This window comes from Palaemon carinicauda, chromosome 28, assembly GCF_036898095.1.
Source record: "Palaemon carinicauda isolate YSFRI2023 chromosome 28, ASM3689809v2, whole genome shotgun sequence".
NCBI lineage: Eukaryota > Metazoa > Arthropoda > Malacostraca > Decapoda > Palaemonidae > Palaemon > Palaemon carinicauda.
In genome coordinates, this window is record NC_090752.1 from 21,833,226 (window position 1) to 21,854,042 (window position 20,817).

Sequence of the window (20,817 nt, forward strand, 5' to 3'; positions counted from 1 at the left end):
TAAGACACCATCAAAATCTCCAAAGTCTTCGACTAACTGCCTTCAGACTATCGAAAGACTCACAAGAGCTAGAGGCTTTTCGAAGGAGGCAGCTAGGGCGATTGCAAGAGCTAGGAGGTCTTCAACCATCAGAGTCTATCAATCCAAGTGGAAAGTTTTCAGGGAATGGTGCAGGGTCAACTCTGTTTCCTCTTCCAGTACCTCTGTAGCTCAGATTGCTGATTTCCTGTTATTCCCGAGAAAGAAACGAAGTTTTTCTACATCCACTATCAAGGGATACAGGAGTATGTTGATGACTGTGTTCAGGCACAGAAACCTGGACCTTTCAAATAATAAGGATCTACAAGAACTAATTAAATCCTTTGAGACAACAAAGCAACAGCACCAGGATTCACCAGCTTGGAATCTGGATGTTGTGTTAAAATTTCTGATGAGTGACTGGTTTGAACCCCTGCAATCTACATCTATGAAGGACCTCACGATGAAAACCCTATTCTTGGTTAGTCTGGCAACAGCCAAGAGGGTTAGTGAAGTCCATGCCTTCAGTAGAAATGTGGGTTTTCAGGACAGTAAAGCAATCTGCTCATTACAATTGGGTTTTCTCGCTAAGAATGAGCGCCCTTCCCGACCTTGGCCTAAGGCCTTTCAGATTTCGCACCTGGCAGACGTGGTTGGAAATGAGCTAGAGAGAGTTTTATGTCCAGTAAGGGCCCTCAAGTTTTACTTAGACAGAACAAAGAATTTAAGAGGCAAGTCGGCAACATTGTGGTGCTCGGTGAAGAAACCCTCCTTGCCAACGTCTAAGAATGCTCTGTCATACTTTATTAGACTTCTAATTAAAGAGGCTCATTCTCACTGCAGTGAGACAGACTTTAGTCTTTTGAAGGTAAAGACTCACGAAGTAAGAGCTGTAGCAACTTCAGTGGCATTCAAGCAAAATGTTCCTTGCAAAGCATTATGGACACAACCTTCTGGAGAAGCAAATCTGTGTTCGCTTCACACTATTTGAGAAATGTCCAGACTCTATATGATGACCGATATACTTTGGGACCGTTTGTAGCAGCAGGTACAGTAGCGGGAGAAGGATCCGCCACTACTTTCCCATAATCCTAATACCATTTCTTCTCTTTGAACTTTTATTTGGTGTTTTTATGGTTGTCTTGTGGAGATTGTGACAGTCTTCCGCAATCATCGTCTGGTGGTTTTTTTTTGTTCCTTGAGAGCGCCTCGGAATGGGCATTAGAGAAGGCTCTGTCACAAAAAGGTGTGATCACTGGTTGGCAGCTCCTAGGGATCTTCAGCCCCCTGAAAGGACCGCTGGATCTCATAAGGAAAGCAGACAATGGCAGAGTATCATTGAAGTCAGCTTCCTTATCAGGTACGAACCCTTAAGTTTGTTTTGTATTTAAAAAACTCTTGAGCAGAATTCCAACTATATTGGCTGTCTCTAACCCTCCACCAAAGGTGTTAATCAGCTATATATATAACCACCAGGTAAGTCTTATGTTTAAAAATGTTATTTTCATTATAAAATAAATTTTTGAACATACCTGGTGGTTATATATAATTAAAATCCCCCCTCCTCCCCTCTAGAGACTAGAGGCATGGAAGATATGAATACCGATGGAATGGTTTCTGGGTACCTCGCCAGGGACGCATGGGTAGCACACCTGGCTATCCAATCGGCGATTGGCGCGAGTTTTGAATTCTTCTGCCGTGACATCAGGGACGTAAGCTATATATATATAACCACCAGGTAAGTATGTTCAAAAATTTATTTTATAATGAAAATAACATTCTAGGATATCGCATGATATCAGGGGACGTATTCTTGACACGCCACATAGCAATCTGCACCCCGCATAGCGTTTACGCTTCGAGGGGGAAAAGTGGTAAAATAAAAGAGGAGCCGTTATAAAGTTCCCTTCCTCCATTACTGTTTGAGTACTGAGATGGCGTCGTAATCATCGCCATCTTTATTCCTTGTAGCGTTTAGCCGGTACTTATAAATACAGTATTATTGGGAGGGATCCTGCCAAGGCCTTTCATAGAAAGTAGGGCGGGTCCATCAGTACGACATGGCTATCTCACCCAAAAAAAAATTTTTTGATTCGCTCAAAATCCATTTTTTTGGGCTCTGGTCATGTCGTTCTGATGGAAGTTTACCAGAGCATTAATATATCCGTGGATTTCCCAGTTGTGCCTTAAACCTCAAGACAATATTTCCTTGGTCATCTAGACTTTAGAGACCTATGACATTACCATTATTTGTCATTTCTTCTAATCATAGACTATGTTAGTGCTTTCTGCCCCCTACAGGGAAGAGTCAAACTAGACTCGGGAAAAAGTCTCGAAGTTTGCATATTTCATATGACAAACCTAGCAATCAAAAGGGCATACAGGTCTCACTGTATGCCTTTAGCCAAAGTTTGTATTTATAAAACGAACACAGGTTCATGTCAGCCACCATAGCATCTGAGGTATATCAGCTCAGCTGTATACCGCAACAGACAAGTTTGTATCTGTATCGAAACAAGGTAAGCCTAGCTAGAAAGGTTTGTTTACATATAGGAACAAAGTTACTACCTTTGTTCAATATAATTATGCAGAATAATAAGGAAAAAAGTAATGCTCAGACATAACTTTATTAAAATATGTTTAGGGCGAAATATGATGCGTAAAACAATTAAACATTTATTGTTAAACAATAAATAAAAATTCAGCACACATTTCATAATAACATAAAAATGCAAGTGAAATAGAATTTACAAACAAAGAAAATACAGAATAAATCAGAAATACTTGTTTTACCTGAAAACAAAATTTTTTGCCACTCAATTGAAAATTTAATGAATTTTCTAATGTCTTTCTGAGAAGTCTGTCTATTTACACATGTAAAAAATACACGGCGCTTAGTGTTCAGTCTATGTTACTTCACCTTTATACACTGTAACAGTCCATAATGTCACCTTGATGACATTTCACTTATCATGTTGCACTATAATGTGCCAAAATGTACACCCTATAGAATTATAGTCCCACATAATTCACTGTTCCTCGCAGCACTAAGCGACAGGTTTTAGTACACTACCTGCCGCCACCACGAATCGTTTTAATTCTTGCACTTGCTTCGCGTAGTGTTTGAAAAACACTTTGGGTGACTTCCATTCAGTAAACGAGCGAAGGCTCTCGAAATCCATGAGCTGGAAAAAGTTTAACGAAGAAGCAATTTTCCTAGGATCATGACCTGCGGGTGTACTGTCAGGATCCACTCTGCGAATGAAGTAGGTGATCTTCGCCCTTAGTTGTTTCAGGGATAAGTTTAAGCCCGATGTTTCTCCTTTAAAGAGCTGTCCTCCCCTGAAGTCTGAAGTTCTACGAAGATAGACCTTTAGACTCTCCACTGGACACAGCGGGACATCTTCCTTCAGAGGGCAGATTCTCCAGGGACCCCACCTCTTAGTGGGTAGCTCATTCTTGGCAAGAAACGGGTCGGGAAAGAGATTTAGCTCTCCCGTTTCAGCAAACTGGATATGGCCCTCTTCCCAAGAAAGGGCCACTATTTCATTAACTCTAGCCCCTGAGGCTAGAGCAAACAAGAATATAACTTTTTGAGTCAAATCTTTCAAAGAGCAATTATCGTTGTTCAAACTTGAAGCAAAATGTAGTACAGTGAACCCTCGCTACTTCGCGGTTCGACAATCGCGGATTCACCACTTCGCGGGGTTTTCCCATAACCCATATATATATACATATCGCGGATTTTCCGGAAAATTCGAAAATACCGCGAAATCTGAAGACAACCAAATACGATATTTTGTTACCTGTAATTCCATTAATACTGTAATTAGTAATATCTGCTCTTACTGATTGTTCATTGCATTACATATGATATATAATTCAGCACAGAAAGAAATAAAACACGAAAAGAGAATGTGATCATACGATAATTCAGTACGTAGTAAAATTAAATCGAACATGAAACCCAAATCAGATGCAGTCATACCATATTAGAATGGTGTGTACTGTAATGGATGTGCTTCTTTTCCATGAATCTTTTGTATGTATACGTACGTAGTACAGTACTGCATCCAATAATATTCTTTGTTGCAAAAATCACATTTCGAATACTGTAAGCGTACGAGAGAGAGAGAGAGAGAGAGAGAGAGAGAGAGAGAGAGAGAGAGAGAGAGAGAGAGAGAGGCGTAAAATAGCGTACGTAAATTTTTATTATTATTGTTATTATTATTATTATTGTTGTTGTTGTTAATAAAATTATTGTTGTTATTATTATCATTATTATTATTATTATTACTGTACAGTATTATTATCATTATTTATTATTATTACGGTATTGTACTTAATCTACGTACGTTCATTATGCGCGGGGCATCTTCTATGAGTAACCAACGCATCATAGTACTGTAAGACGGGTTGTGATTGGTTCAAGCGCTGATAGATGACGAATCAAAACTCAAGTTTTGTTATCTAGCCTGTGATTGGTGTTTTGCCCGCATCTTCTACCCGCAGCATCAAAGTTCTCGCGGGGCTGGATCGTTCACTTTCTCTTTCCGCGTATTGCTGAGTAGACGTTCTTAAGTTTGTGAAGTTTAATCTGTGCTGTGTGCGACTGTTTTAAGTTGAACTTTTTGTTGAACTTTCTGTTAAATCCTACTGTACAATGGCTCCCAAGCGTTCTGCTTCTAGTAAGGCTGGTAGTGAGCCTAAACGCCACCGAAGGATGATGACGATAGCTGAGAAGGTTACGCTTCTCGACATGTTAAAAGATGGTAGAAGTTACGCGGCCGCCGGCCGCCATTTTGGCATCAACGAATCCACCGTTCGCTATATCAAAAAGGACGAGGCGAACATTAGAAAGACTGCTGCAATCACCTTTAGCAGATCAGCGAAGCGAGTCGTTACAACGCGTAATAAAACGATCGTACGCATGGAAGGTGCTTTAGCTGTGTGGATTGCCGACTGCCGGAAGAAGAACATAGCGTTGGATACGAACACCATCCAAACAAAGGCTTTGAGCTTATATGAGAATTTTGCTGCAAAGGAACCTAAAGACGACGACGGCAACCATGCTGAAGATGATGATGATGCAGATGATCCTCAACCAGGGACATCCACTGATTCCCAGCCTCAGAAACGTTTTTCCGCAAGCAAAGGATGGTTCGCGAAGTTTCAGAAACGCTTCGCCCTGAAAAGCATTTCCCTGCATGGGGAGTCTGCTTCCGCTGACACTGCCGCTGCTGAAACTTACGTGAACCAGACTTTCAAGAACATTATCGCTGAAGGTGGATACAAGCCGGAACAAGTGTTTAATATGGATGAAACCGGCTTGTTTTGGAAGAGAATGCCGTCGCGAACTTTCCTGTTCAAAGAGGAAGCCAAAGCCTCTGGCTTTAAGGCATTCAAGGATCGCGTTACCCTCGTGATGTGTGGCAATGCTGCTGGATTTTTGTTAAAGCCGGGGCTTATTTATAAGTCGAAAAATCCTCGCGCTTTGAAAAATAAAAATAAGAATCTCCTTCCCGTGTACTGGATGCATAATCAAAAAGCATGGATTACGAAGATGCTGACCTCCAACTGGTTCCACCAGTGTTTCATCCCGCAAGTCCATGAATATCTCTTAGAGAAGGGCTTGCCATTCAAGATCCTTCTCCTTATGGATAACGCTGGTGGACACGCAACTGACCTGTCGCGTGAGGGCGTTCAGGTTGAGTTCCTGCCACCCAACACCACGTCATTAATTCAACCGATGGACCAGGGGGTTATCAGGGCGTTCAAGGCCCTCTACACGAAGAATACCTTGGCGGACCTCGTTGCGTGTGTGGATGCTGCCCAAGATGACGAGGATGAAGATTTCAACTTGAAGGCGTACTGGCGGCAGTACACCATAGCCACGTGCCTGCAGAATATTCAAAAGGCACTTCAAGAGATGAAACCTGCAACCGTGAATGCGAGCTGGAAGAAGCTGTGGCCCGATATTGTTTACGACGACAAGGGATTTACTCCGTCGGAAATCCAACACTCTGCAATACGGAAATCTGTGCAGTTGGCTGCCATAATTGGAGGTGACGGGTTTGGCGACATGACGACTGAAGACGTCGACGAGTTGTTGGACTGCCATTCCCAGCCCCTAACTGACGCAGACCTCGAAGACCTGACGAAATCGGCAAGTGAGGAAGAGAGTGAGGGTACCCAGGAAGAGACCCAAGAAAATGTCGAAGAAACGGGCTTAACATTAGAACGGCTTGCCAAGTTCTGCAACCATATGAAGGAGGCGAAAGAAATGTTACAAGAGTGGGACGAGGATATGGTTCGCTCGATGCAATTCTCAAATAAGGTCGATGACATCATGACTCCCTACAGGATGCTCTTGGATCGAAAAAAGAAGCAGCGGCAACAACTTCCGATCACAATGTTCTTCCAGCCTCGCAAAAAAGAGCCAGTTCCTCCTGCTAGTACGCCTTCGGAAGAAATTGAAGAAGTTTCCCAGGAAGAAGTTGAAGAGGTGTCCCAGGAAAAGACACCTCCGTCTGAAGAGACGTAAAATACTATCATTGACTGCACAGTAGAACACATCATCAGCTTCATCATCATCATTTCTACTGTGCAGCAAATTCATCGCCATCACCATTCAAGTTTTTCTTCAACTTCTTTCGTGGTGAGTACAGTAACAATCTTTATTTTTTACTTTAACCTGTTTTATAGTTTAGTAATGTACGTACTGTATGCATTAAGTTAAAGGGAAGGTTTTAAAAGTCTACATGTTGTAACCTATCATATTTTTTTTGTTTAAAATTTACATTTACGTACGTAAAACAATCTCTCTCTCTCTCTCTCTCTCTCTCTCTCTCTCTCTCTCTCTCTCTCTCTCTCTCTCTCTCTCTCTCTCTCTCTCTCTCTCTCTCTCTCTCTCTCAAATTGTTTTCCTGCTTTGCTACGTACAAGTACTGTATAATTCATATTTGTAAGGTAACATATTTTGTAAATGCTTTTACTGTAAATACTGTATGTACTGTATCATTATTTATCACTATCATCATGCGCGTTAAATGCCTTGTTTGTTCTGAGCGTGGTTGTTTACTGAGCGTACACGCCGTCGTTTCAGGCGGCGTCATAAAGAAAAAGATTTCATTTGGAAGTCCTAAGAAAAATACGTAAACTAAAACATTGGTAATAAAAAAATCAACATACAGTACTGTATAATCAATATAATCGATGCAAAAACTAACCTATACATATATGTGTACACTAAATGAGTTTGTTTCTTCATTATGATCAGAGATGAACGTAAACAAAACATTGGTTGCCATTTTTTATCGTGCTTTTTAGGTGTTTAGGAAACGCATGATATAAAATCGCCTTTAATATTTGTGCCTGTTTTAGTTTAGGGTGCTGTAGTACATGCATTAAGTGTTCTGTACATTAAAGGGTGGTTTGTTAACAGTACTACGTACAAGGGAAGGTTTTAAAAGTCCGAATATACATGTTAAATAAATAGGTAAATATGCTGTCACTACTTCGTGGATTTTCACCTATCGCGCCCGCGTCTGGAACCTATCTACCGCGATAAACGAGGGTTCACTGTACCTTATCCAAAGTCCATGAAATGGGCCTTGGAGGTGCTGCAGGCCTGAGCCTAGCACAGGCCTCAGGGATTTTGTTAAAAATCTCATTAGACAAGTCTACTTGGAAAGTATAAAAGCAAGGGTCTAGTCAAGGCAGATTTACACGTAGTTATCGTGTTGGCTGCTAAACCTTGTTCATGAAGGTGAATAAAGAAAGATAAGCAGAAATCTGTCGAGATTTCCTTTGGATTTCTTGCCTTGACAAAGGCCACCCACTTTTTCCAAGATGACTCGTTTAGCCTTCTGGTAGATTTTGACTTATATTCCTCTAAGAAGTCTATACTCTCTTTCGAGATCCCAAACCTTTTCTTTACTGCTAAGGAGAGAAAATCATGAGATGAAGGTCTTGGGTTTTCTGTAATGAAGCGAAGACAGTCGACTTCTGTACTTGTTGAGACAGAACTGGGTCCGGCAGGGGAATCAGCCTCGGCTGTAATTCCAATATTAAAGGGAACCAGTTGCTCCGTGGCCACTTGGGAGCCACTAGGGCTGCTGTTCCATGAAAAGATCTCAGCTTGTTGAGGACCTTCATCAGCAGGTTGGATGGAGGGAACAGATAAATCCTGGTCCATATGTTCCAGTCGAGGGACATGGCGTCCACTGCTTCCGCTAAAGGGTCCTCGTACTGGGCCACATATCGAGGAAGTTTCTTGTTGTTGCTCGTCGCGAAGAGGTCGATCTGCAGTTCCGGGACTTGATGTAAGATGAAGGAGAATGATCTTGCGTCTAGGGACCATTCTGACTCTATCAGAGTTAGCCTGGATAGAGCGTCCGCTGTCACAATGCGGAACCCTTGAAGGTGAACTGCTGATAAGTGCCATCTCTTCTTTTCCGCTAAATGGAAGATGGCCAACATCACTTGGTTGAGTTGAGGTGATCTCGAGCCTTGACGATTCAGACATCTCATTATCACCTCGATGTCCAGAATCAGTCTTATGTGGACTGAAGGGCGAAGGGATAATTTCTTCAGTGTGAGGAAGACTGCCAAGGCCTCCAAAATGTTGATATGGAAAGTCTTGAATAGAGAGGACCAAGTTCCTTGAACTTTCCGCTGATGAGAGTGACCTCCCCATCCTTCCAATGATGCATTCATGTGGATGATGACTGAGGGTGGAGGCAGTTGCAGAGATGTTGACCTCTTGAAGTTCTTGGCCTCCAACCATGGCTTGAGAAGTGATCGTAGTCGGATCGGCATTGATCTTCTTAGATCTTTTCAAGCGTTTGATGCGTATCTTCTCCAGACTCCTGATGCATCTTTTAGCTGTGCTCTTAGCACTGGGTCTGTCACTGATGCAAACTGAAGGGAGCCCAGCACTCTCTCCTGTTGGCATCTTGAAATCCTGTTGGATTTTAGAAGTCTTGACAGATCCCGCTATCTCCCTCCTCTTCTCTAATGGAATGGAGAGGCGATGTGACTGTAAGTCCCAATGTACAGTATGCCTATCCATTGAAACTTCTGAGCTGGAGATAGTCAAGAATTTTTGGTGTTGATTTTGAATCCCAGATGTTCCAGGAACTGGATCACTTTCTTGGATGCTTGCATGCATTTTGACTCGGATGCTGCCCACACCAGCCAATCGTCCAGATAGGATATCACCTGGACACCTTGTAGGCGTAGTTGTTGAACGACTGCTTCTGCAAGCTTCGTGAAGATCCTTGGGGCTATGTTTAGCCTGAAGGGCATGGCTCTGAAAGCGTACTTTCATTTTTGTAGCCTGAATCCTAAGTAGGAGGAGAGTTGGCGATTGATCGGAATGTGCCAATAGGCATCTGCCATGTCTATGGAGACTGTGTATGCCCTTTTGGGCAACAGGGCCCTTATGTGTTGAAGGGTCAGCATCTTGAACTTGTTGTTCTATATGAACTTGTTGAGTGGCGACAAATCCAGAATGATTCCGAGTTTGTCTGAGTCCTTCTTGGGAACACAAAACAGCCTTCCTTGGAATTTGATGGACTTTGCCCTCTTTATCACCCATTTGCTCAAGAGCTCTCGGGTGTAGTCTTCCAGAACGGGGGTGGATTGTTAGAAGAATTGAGGAAATGATGGTGGAGCTGTCTTCTAGGTCCAACCTAGTCCGTTCTTGATTAGGCTGTGAACCCAGGGATCGAAGGTCCAACGATCCCGGAATAATCGGAGTCTTCCTCCTACTGGAAGCATCTCATTGCTTCTGGTTTCCGGAGAGCTTGCCTCCTTGACCGCGTCCCCCCTAACCCCCTCTTCCTCTCTAGGGATGTCTAGAGGAATCTCTACTTGACCCCCTACCTTTAGGGTGAAAGGTAGTGGTCTGTCTCTCATAGGTGGGAGTGAAGGCTGGTGACTGAGTCACCATCTGCTGGGGTACCATCTGGTAGGTGGGTTGGGGCTGTGCCACCATCTGTGGCACCGCGGTCATGGGAAGTTGCTGTTGTCTAGCAGGGCGAGATGGCACTCTTGGCCTCTTGTCTTCCTTTTCGGTTGGGGACCCTCATCCGGGAAAGACTTCCTATTAGCCGACATGCCCCACTTCTGGAGAAGATTTCTATTCTCCATGGCAGCCTTGTCGACTATTTCTTTGACCACTTCATTTGGGAAGAGGTCTTTCTCCCAGATATTGGAAGATATCAACTTCCTGGGTTCGGGTTTGACCGCAGCCGAGGCAAACACGAACTCCTTACAAGCCCTTCTAGCCCTAACAAAGCTATAGAAGTCCTTAGTTAGGGTTGCCAAGTGTATTTTGGCTATGACCATGAACATATCCGGGGATCTCTGTTCACTGGCCATTGCCTCCAGGGTCATCTGGAGGGACAGAGAGGCAGCAAGCCTTTCCTTCGTATCCTGCTCCCTATGCAGGAGAAATTCAGACAACTTGGGGAGGTTTTTGCTAAACTGACGTCCACCGATATCGGCCCCCAACTTCCCGACTGAGAAGGTAAGCTGGATATCCTTCCAGTCTTTGTGATCCGTTGGCAGGGCTAGGGAAAGGGGCCTACACTCCTCCAGTATAGGGCAAGGTTTCCCAGCTTCCACTGCTTTAATCACTGCCTTAAACCCTTTGTCTGCAAAGGGGAAGGCCATTGTTGCTGGAGCAAGAAAGGAAGGATGTTTCTTGCTCAGGCCGGCACCTTAGAGTTGGTGAAGCCCCTGTCCTTCAGACTGCTGGCTAGCAAAGCCTGAGCCTTCATACGGTCAAGCACTATGACCTCCTTAGGCTCTGTCTCCTCCTTGGATACAGGTTCCGCTCATAGACGAACGAAGCAGTCAGGATAGGACTCAAAGCTGGGCCAGAACTCAATGTCCTCGATAAGGACAGTTCCCAGCTTTTCTGAGATGAAGATCTTGTCGTTTGTTATTGGCATGTAATCGGCATGCCTCCATGGGTTTACCTCGGAGCAAGAGGGAAGATCCTTCACGTTGAGTCTCCTATGAGACTCACGGGCCGCTGCAATCTGATGAATCTCCTTCCTTAGCGCAGCTTCCCTTTCTTTGCTCTTCCTCTGAAACATCTCCATCATAGCTTTGATGGCAGACAGGGTGTCGACCGACTTTTCAGGTTGAGGAGTGGAAGACGTAAAGGGCACAGGTTCTGGGGCAGGAACCGACGAAACAGGGACTGTTTCGACTTCATCCTCTTCCGTCTCTGGAGCCAACGTTGACTCTTCTTCTCGACCTTCAGCCAGAAGGTCCTTTTCGGTGTCCTCTGACACCTCTGACATCCTCTCATCATCAAGATGAATGTCCTTCATCGCATTCGAGCCATCTGTATCCACGGCTATCTGGATGCAAGGGATCTCAAGGTGAGGCTGAAGAATAACAGCATCCGTAGATGCTTTGGGGAATAGACAGGCCCTCATACGCTCATTGGGGAGGTAAGGCCCCGTGGCATTTTTCTGGAAGCCACGAACCCATCTGCGCAGCTTGTTCCAAGCTGCATCCCTTGACTCCATTGTCTCGGGGTTTTCAAAAGCCTCATACACCTATTCTTTGCACACAGTACATACCTGAGGGTCCCAGTATTTGAGAGGTCCCTTGGTGATGGAACAGCGGGAATGTGTCCTACACTCCAGGTAGCCGCAGAAGGCCCTGCTACGCACGTTGCGGAAGATGCTGCCGCACTTCACATGGTCCTCCTGTAAGGAGAGGAAAATAAAATGAGTATAAAGTAGTTCATCTCACTAGATAAACTAATAAATATTATAATAATATTTTCCATTTTATTTTATTGCATATTGCTTAGGATAGATAAGCAAGAAATGAATTAGGAAAGACACATACGTGTGTTTCCCACCCAGCCAATTGCTGTGACCTCCCTTAATATTAACCCTAGGGTTATCCTCCTCAGGAGGCCCGGTGGAGGAGTCTAGCCTATAAGGATAGCAGAGTGTAACAACACCAACTTCCAAAAGGATTAATAATGAGGGTCATGAACAACTGATCATTTATCTGTATATAGAAAGGGAATTCCTTTCCAAATCTTATAAGGTCTCAACAATGGACTGCGACTGGACACAGAGTATGTTGGAAAATTTAACTACTGTATACTTTTATACCATAGTTTTCTGTCTGCAGTATGCTCTATACTACAGATGTACTGGCTACTGTATATACATATACCGTAGTTGCCGCCGACATGTAGCCGGGGCAAGGCTAGTAGCTAAGGCACAATTCAACTGACACAATATTGAAAAATTTTGTAGCCAGCAGCCCACCGGATTGCCGGCGGCTTACTGGATGCCGGCGGGTCACCGGCTGTCGGCACACTAGCCCAGACAGCATTCAATGTGACAGGGTAGTGGCCGGTAGACCGAACTCGGCCGGCTCTTGCCGGCTAAGTCAGTTGTGTCAGTGAATCATTGGCTGTCGGCCCACAAGTCTAGCCAGCATCTTGCCGGCTAGGTTAGTGGCCGGTAGTCGCCAGGTAGGTTAGTACCTGGCAGCACTAGCCAAGAGAGAGAGAGAAAGCAAAGAGTGAAGGGTGATGTAAGAGCACTGTCTCACTTCCTTCCTCTGGAATGAGGGTTCTAATGGAAGGGGAGAATATAAGATAATCAAGCTTCCACCCATCCACCTCCATTGCCGGTCCCTGCCTGTCATAGGATGTGAATGGCAGCCCAAGGGAGGACTGAAGAACACTCCAAAGTAAATGGATCTTCTGCCAGCAGCTGGACCTGCCGACACAGCTATCCCAGAGCTCTGTGTCCGATAGGGAAGCTGAACGACTAGGCCATACAAGCAGAAGCCCAAGCCGGCCCCACAACCTGCCGGCAAGTGGCGAGATTACAGGACGACGGCCAAAGGGATATGATGGCTAGGCCATCACTAAAGGACAGAGTGGGGAGGGGAAAGGGTCCCGTATATGGTGTGAGAGGACCAGCAGCATGCCGGTCCTACCACACCTTGGGGAAGCTCTGTTTCAGTATCGGTGCCATCCTAGGCGGACGGAGAATTCATTCCCCATCCTAGGGTCTGCCAATACAGTAAGGGGGCCGACAATCATCTAGCCGCCACCCTTAAACATTGAGAAACAGGGTTCCAATGCTGGCGCCATCCTAAGCAGAAGAATAATCTCTATTCTTCAGCCTAGGGTCTGCGAGCACAGGACTAGTCGACTAAACCACAGGGAGAAGGTGGCAATATCACATGACCCCTTCAAGTGCAGTCTAGGGAGGCAAAGCCTCCTATGCCATCCAACAAGACCCGACAAGGGAATACATTCACCCTGTCGACCGGTTGCTGGCACACAACAAGTACTCTGAGGTTCTGACCCAAACCCAAAGCTCACCATCAGTAGCTAGGTGAAGGGACAGAAAAACCCTAGCCTAGTCTTGCCTGAATGACAATTCGAGGCAAGATCAACTAGTATTGTAGCCTTAGGCTACACTCAGAGCGTAGGAGGGATTACCCTATATATGAGGGTAACCGGGGAGATTGTATGGAAGTATACTAAAGCCCCTAGGCTACTAGCCTAGTGACAGTGAGATCGACTACCTAACTCACCGAAGCTCTCTCGTATACTATCTTAGAAGAGGAAATTTTATATGCAATCCATATATCTTACATGTACAAATTGCCTATTATCTTCATTTAAATTTATTAGCACCAGGAACACTTATTATATCATGCAAGAGAGGAAACTATAACGGCTAGGCTAGGAAGCCTAGCATAAACAAGATCGTCTACCTAATTCGCCGAAACTAATGTGAATACTATCGGCATAATATAATTAATTCCTAGCAATGAAGACTAAATAGCTAATTATTTCTATTTAAGGTATTATATCGGGAAAGTCGTTCTGACTAATTAAATAACTCATGCGTTACGAATGACAGCGCCGAAGACGCCTCCGGTCCAGGAAATAGCTCTGCCAAAAAATTAGTTTAATTAGATTCCATTTTTTACTTTATGGCCAGAGCTAAATTTATACAGCATAAGAATCAAATACTCAACTTTCCAGAGGCAGAAGAGGCTGGAGATTGCATAATAAACGGATTTTGAGCAAAGCAAAAAATCTATTTTTGGGTGAGATGGCCATGTCGTCCTGATGGAAGGTTCCTAAGAGTAGCTTCCTAAGGGATATTTGACTACAGTGATATTCCCAGAGAATTTATCTTTAGGTCTCCAGAATTCTAACTCCCGGCGCGAATATCCTTAAATTTCTCTCAAGGATATCGCATAATATCAGGGGTCGTATTCTTGACATGCCACGTAGCAATCTGCACCCCGAATAGCGTTTACGCTTCGAGGGAGAAAGTGGCAGAATTAGAAGGGGAGCCGTATCAAGGTTACCCTAGTTCCCATACTACTATTGAGTATCACAACAGCGCCATATCCAAGATGGCGGACATTCCTTGTAGCATTGAGTGTGGTGCTACAGATACAGTAGTTCGGGAGGGATACTGTGAAGATCTTTTCTTTAGAAGAGAAATATAATTTTCTGTGTTTGAGGAACGAATTAAAAGAAAATTATTTTCCCTTGTTTGTAATGAAGTAACCGCCAGGTGGCGTTTCAAGTTGTTTTCGTGTTGTTAAGCAGTAAAGTTGTCATTCAGCTTTGGGTAACCGAACAGTAGACATCGATAATTTTTATATGAAAATATTTAGTATCTGTTCAGCTTATTATGAATGTAAAATTTCAAAATAATTATAAGCATTATGTGTAATCATGTTATGTTTTGAGTTTAAGAGTATATGCTGTACTATCAGTGATAGAGAAATGAAATGTCTTCATTCGGTATACCCAAGTGCTACATCTAACGATTTCTCATTCGGTATACCCAAGTGCTACATCTAACGATTTCCAAAATAAAATGTTGAAATGGTATTCAGAGTTTGTATTGTTTGTTTGTGGAAGGTTTCGTAATGGTAATCAGGGAAGGGTGGTTCCCTCAGGATGACATGGCCATCTCACCCAAAAATAGATTTTTCGCTTCGCTCAAATTCCATTTTTTGGGCTCAAGCCATGTCGTCCTGATGGAAGCATACCAGAGTATTAATGTGCCTGTGGATTTTCATCAGTGCCTTAACCTTGGGACAGTATTTCTATGGTCATTTGGACCATTTGAGACAAATGACGTTACCGTTATCCGTCATCATCACTAATCATAAACGATGTTAGTGCTTCCTACCTCCCACATGGAAGAGTCATTCTAGATGGTAGAAAAGGGGCCTCAAGGTTAGCATATATTGTATGAACAAACATAAGTATACACTGAATATACAAACAGTCTCATAGTTTGTATATATTGCTAAACCAATATCAGTGTCCATTATATCCATTGTTTGCAAGCACACAATGATATGAAGTATACTTATATCAGTAAGTCAAAGAACTCTGGCATCTTAAACATGCAATTATCGGCCGAATTAGGACGCAATTACATTCTAATAGACATTTATTTCTAATAAATGACTAGATGAATTAACAAGTAAAACGAATGTAGCATGATAACAGAATTATACATGTAACATATACAGAAATAATTTTTCGTTTTTGAAAGGGAAGAAATGATGAGTGCCACTCTCAGACTGAAGAAGAGTTTATAACAAAATTTCTCTTCATAATTTCTGTACCTGTTAAATTCTATCAACACTGTGTACTACGTACACACGGCACTAGTGCTATCTGTATAATTCCACACCTGAGATTTTGAACAGAGTTAGTGTCACCATGGTAACACTCATTCAAAAGGAGGTCACAGTAAAAGTGATGACCCCTTCTCCCTTTAATTGACAGTCCCAATCAATTAACTGTTCATTGCAGAATTAGATGACAGGTTTTAATACACTACCTGCCGCCACCACATAATGCTTCAGTTCATGGACCTGCTTAGCATAGTGTTTGCAGAACACTCTGGATGATTTCCATCCAGTATATGAGCGAAGCCGCTCAAAGTCCATATACTGAAAAAAGTTCAGTGATGAAGCAATTTTTCTCGGATCATGACCTGCGGAAGTACTGTCAGGATTTGCTCTGCGAATAAAGTAGGTGAGCTTCGCTCTCAGTTGTTTTAGGGATAAGTTTGATCCAGAGGTTTCTCCTTTATAGAGCTGTCCTCCCCTGAAGTCTGAAGTTCTACGATGATAGACCTTTAGACACTCTACAGGACATAGAGAGACATCTTCCTTCAGAGGGCAGATTCTCCAGGGACCCCACCTCATAGTGGGTAGCTCGTTGGATCAGGAAAGAGATTCAGTTCTCCCGCTTCTGTGAACTGAATGTGGCCCTCATCTCTTGATAGGGCCACTATTTAACTAACTCTAGCCCCGGAGGCTATAGCGAACAGAAAAATAACCTTTTGTGTTAGATCCTTGAGGGAACAATCTTCATTGTTCACAGATGAGGTATAATTTAGGACCTTGTCCAAAGACCATGAGATGGGCTTTGGTGGTGGTGCAGGCCTAAGCCTTGCACATGCCTTCGGAATATTATTAAAGATTTCATTCGCCAGATCCATTTGAAAGGCATATAGAAGAAGTCTAGTCAAGGCTGACTTGCACGTAGTTATTGTGTCGGCCGCCAGACCTTGAGTATGAATGTGGACCAAAAAGGACAGATAGAAGTTCAATGAAATTTCTTTCGATCCTTTTGCTTTTACAAAAGCAACCCACTTTTTCCAAGAAGACTCATATTGTCTTCTTGTTGACTTAGACTTGTATTCATCTAAGAATTGTATATTGCCTTCTGAGATCCCAAATCTTTTCCTAACCGCTAGGGCAAGAAAATCATGAAATGAAGGGTTCTGGTTCTCTTTGATAAATTGAAGGCAATTAACTTCTGAACCTTCTGAGATAGTCCTGGGCTCAGAACTAGGGCCAGCCTCAGCTTCAGTTCCTTCACTAAAGGGAATAGACTGCTCTTGGGCTACTTGGGAGCCAACAGAGCCACTCCTCCCTGGAAACATCTCAGCATATTGAGGACCTTCAGCAGGAGATCGGCTGTGATCTCCAATAGAGGATCCTCGTATGGGGCTACATATCGAGGTAGTATCTTGAAGACGCTCATGATGAAGAGGTCGATCTGTAGCTCGGGGACTTGTTCCCATCTGGGGGAGAATAGGTCTGCGTCTGTGGACCATTCTAACTATCGGCTTGAGCCTGAGTAGAGCATCCACTGTCACATTGCGGATCGATTGCACATGAACTGCTGACAGGTGTCATCCCTATAGGTAAGGGATGGTTAACGTCACCTAGACTGTATGAGACGTTCTCTAGCATTGTTGATTCTGACGTCTCATTATTGCTTCGGTGCCCCAGATCAGCCTTAGGAGGTCTGATCTGGGTGGAGAGAGTTTCCCCACTCATGACAGGACCAACATGGTCTTGGGACTTTTGGCCTTTAACCCCTGTTAGAGATGCGATTAAGGAAGGACTGATATCGGTCTTTTTAGATCTCTTCAAGCATTTGATGCGTATCTTCTCCAGACTCTTAACGCATCTTTCAGCTGTGCTCTTAGCACTGGGTCTGTCACTATTGCAAACTGGAGAGAGTTGAGAACTCCTCCCTGTTAGCGTCTTGGAATCCTGACTGATTACCAGAGTCTCTTGACCGACCCTGCGATCTCCTTTTACATCCCCAAGTGAAAGGAGAGTTGGTGTGACCACAGGTTTCAATGGTTTTTCAACCATTGAAGCCTTTGAGCTGGAGAGAATTGAGACTTCTTGAAGCTTATGTTACATCCACGATGTTCCAGGAACCGGATCACTCCCTTGGATGCTCATAGACCAGCCACTACGGGTGCTGCCTACCCCAGCCTTTTGTCGAGGTACATTGTTGCCTGAACAATTTCTAGGCCTGGTTTTTGCGTGGCTGTATCTGCTAATCCAGTGAAGATACTTAGGACTGTGTCCAGTCCGAAAAGTATCTTTCTTAGGATCTACGTTGTCCTCTGTAACTTGAATCCTAAGTAGGAGGAGAGGGGGTGACTAACTGGAAGTTGCCAATAGACATCTTTCAGGTCTGACAAGACTGCGAACACCCCTTTTTGAAACAGGGTCCTTATGTTCAGAAGGATTAACATTCTGAACTTGCTGTTTTATTTGAACTTGTTGAGTAGCGAAAAGTCCAGAATGACTCTGAGTTTTCTTGAGTCCTTCTCGTGAACACCAAACAGCCATCCCTGGAATTCGATGGACTATACTTTCCTTACCACCTGTATGCTCTAGAGCTCTAAGGTATACTCTTCCAGGAGGGTTTTGGAGTGTAGGAAGAGTTGAGGAAATGATGGTGGAGGCATGTCTATCTCCCATCTTAGTCCCATCTTGATTAGGCCTTGGACCCAAGGATCGAAGGTCCAGCGATCCTGAAGGAACCTCCCTCCTACCAGAAGCGTCTCTGCTTCGTTTGATCAGTAGGTTTACATATTCGACCACTTGCTTGTGGCACCGCGGCCATTGCAACTGTTGGATGTTGTTGAACAGCCCAAGGGATATTTCCAGACTTTTCTGTCTCCCTTTTAGGTTGGGGACCCAAAACCGTGGAAGACTTTCTCTTTGAAAAGATGCCCCACTTTTGGAGAAGCCCTATGTTCTCCGTGGTAGCCTTATTCACTTTTCTAACTACCTCGTTTGGAAAGAGGTTTCTACCTCAGATGTTGGAAGATATCAGCTTCCTGGTTTCGTGTTTCACTGTTGTGGCAGCGAACACAAACTCCCTACAGGCTCTCCTAGCCTTCATAAAGGCATAAAGGTCTTTTACTAAGGTGGCCATATGCATTTTGGCCAAGACCATGAGCATGTCTGGGGTAGTTTGGTGGGTTGAACACAACTCTATGCAGTTTTGTAGGGATAGGGAGGCTGCAAGTCTCTCCTTTGTCTCTTGTTCATTATACAAAAGAAACTCGGATAGTTTAGGGTGATTCTCACTAAACTGTCAAGTGGCGACATCCACGTCTAGTCTTCCTACTGAAAAGGTTAAGTGGACTTCCTTCCAATCCTTCTCCAGCCTGGGAAAGGCTAGTGACAGAGGCTTGCACTCCTCAAGTGCAGGACAGGGTCTATCTGCCTCCACTGCCTTGGCAACAGATTTAAATGCCTTCCACGTAAAGGGGAATGATATTGAAGCAGGAGCAAGAAAGGAAGGGTGCCTGTTTCCTAGTGTGAATATTTTCGATACCGAGTAACCCGCCTTTCTCAGGCTACTTGACAAGATAGCCTGTGCCTTATCATGGTCGAGAATCATGACCTCCTTCAATTTCATTTCTTTTCTTGACGTTGGTTCATGTCTCAGTCGAATGAAACAATTAGGGAAAGCGTCAAAGCTTGGCCAAAACTGGATTTTGTCCAAAGAAACAGCACCCATCTTCTCCGAGAGGTAGAGTTCGCCGTTTAAAATCGGCATAAGGTCCGCAAACTTCCAGGGATTAGTTTTGGAGCATGTTGGAAGGTCTTGGTTTCTGGGTCGTTTGTATGACCCTTGAGGAGCGACAAGTGGAGCTTCACAGAGCTCTATCTTGTATTTCGCTTCCTCCTTTTCGTCTTGTTTGCGAAAGTATTCTATTGGATCTTTCATTTGGGCTCATAATTGGTCCATTCCAACTAATAGAGGGGTAGGGGGTGAAGATGTCGATGTTAATGGCTCTAGAGCCGGAACAGACGGAAACAATTCCGACACGACATTATCCCCCTCTTCCCGTGGGGGCTTCCCTTTCGTCTTGTTTGGGAAAGTATTCTATTGGATCTTTCATTTGGGCCCATAATTGGTCCATTCCAACTAATAGAGGGGTAGGGGGTGAAGATGTCGATGTTAATGGCTCTAGAGCCGGCACAGACGGAAACAATTCCGACATGACATTATCCCCCTCTTCCTGTGGGGGCTTCCTGCCCTCCGTCCCAAAGGCTATCTGGTCGCCGGGAGGTGTGAATCGTGCCTGAGGCACCACTATTTCCTCACTTGCTTTCGGGAATAGTAGGTTACGCATCCTATCATTAGGTAGGTATGATCCCGGAGAGATTTTTCTGGAAGCCTCTCACCCAGTTGCATAGTTTGTTATGAGCTGCATCCCTAGACTCTATCGACTTGGGATTCTCGAAACCCTCTGACATTAAGGTCCGACATACATTGTAAACCTGCGGGCTCCAATAATGTAGGGATTCGGAAATAATATTGCAGGGGGCATGAAACCTGCATGTATTATGACCATAAAAACACTTACTCTTGATATTGCTGAAGACTGCAACACATGTCATCTGGGGTTCCTCCTGTAAAGAAAGGAAAGCAGAATGAGTATACAATTGATTATCTCACTGATAAGCAATATGTAAAAGTCATCTTTTAACTAAAATAGCTTAGGATAGTAAGCTAGAAAGGGATAGTAGGAGACATATACTTGTGTATCCCCATGCAAGCAAATGCTGTTAACTACCCTCAGTATTAACTATAAGGAGATTCCTCTATCAAGGGAACTCCAATGAAAGGGTTCCTACCCCTAGAAGTAGAGAAGTGTACAAATCACTGCCCCATTTTATTCGTAACACTGTGGGGTAAGGATGACTGATTTCTAATCAGAGTATTGAAGGAATTCTATTCTTTCAATATAGGAACGGTCCCAGCAGAAGCCCGCACAAGGGTACCCAAGATATGTTAGAAACTAACTACTGTATAATCATACTATAGTTTTCTGTTTGCAGTATATAGTATATTGCAAATTACTGGCTACTGTATAATTATATATAATGTAGTTCAGCCCGTGTGCTGCCGTT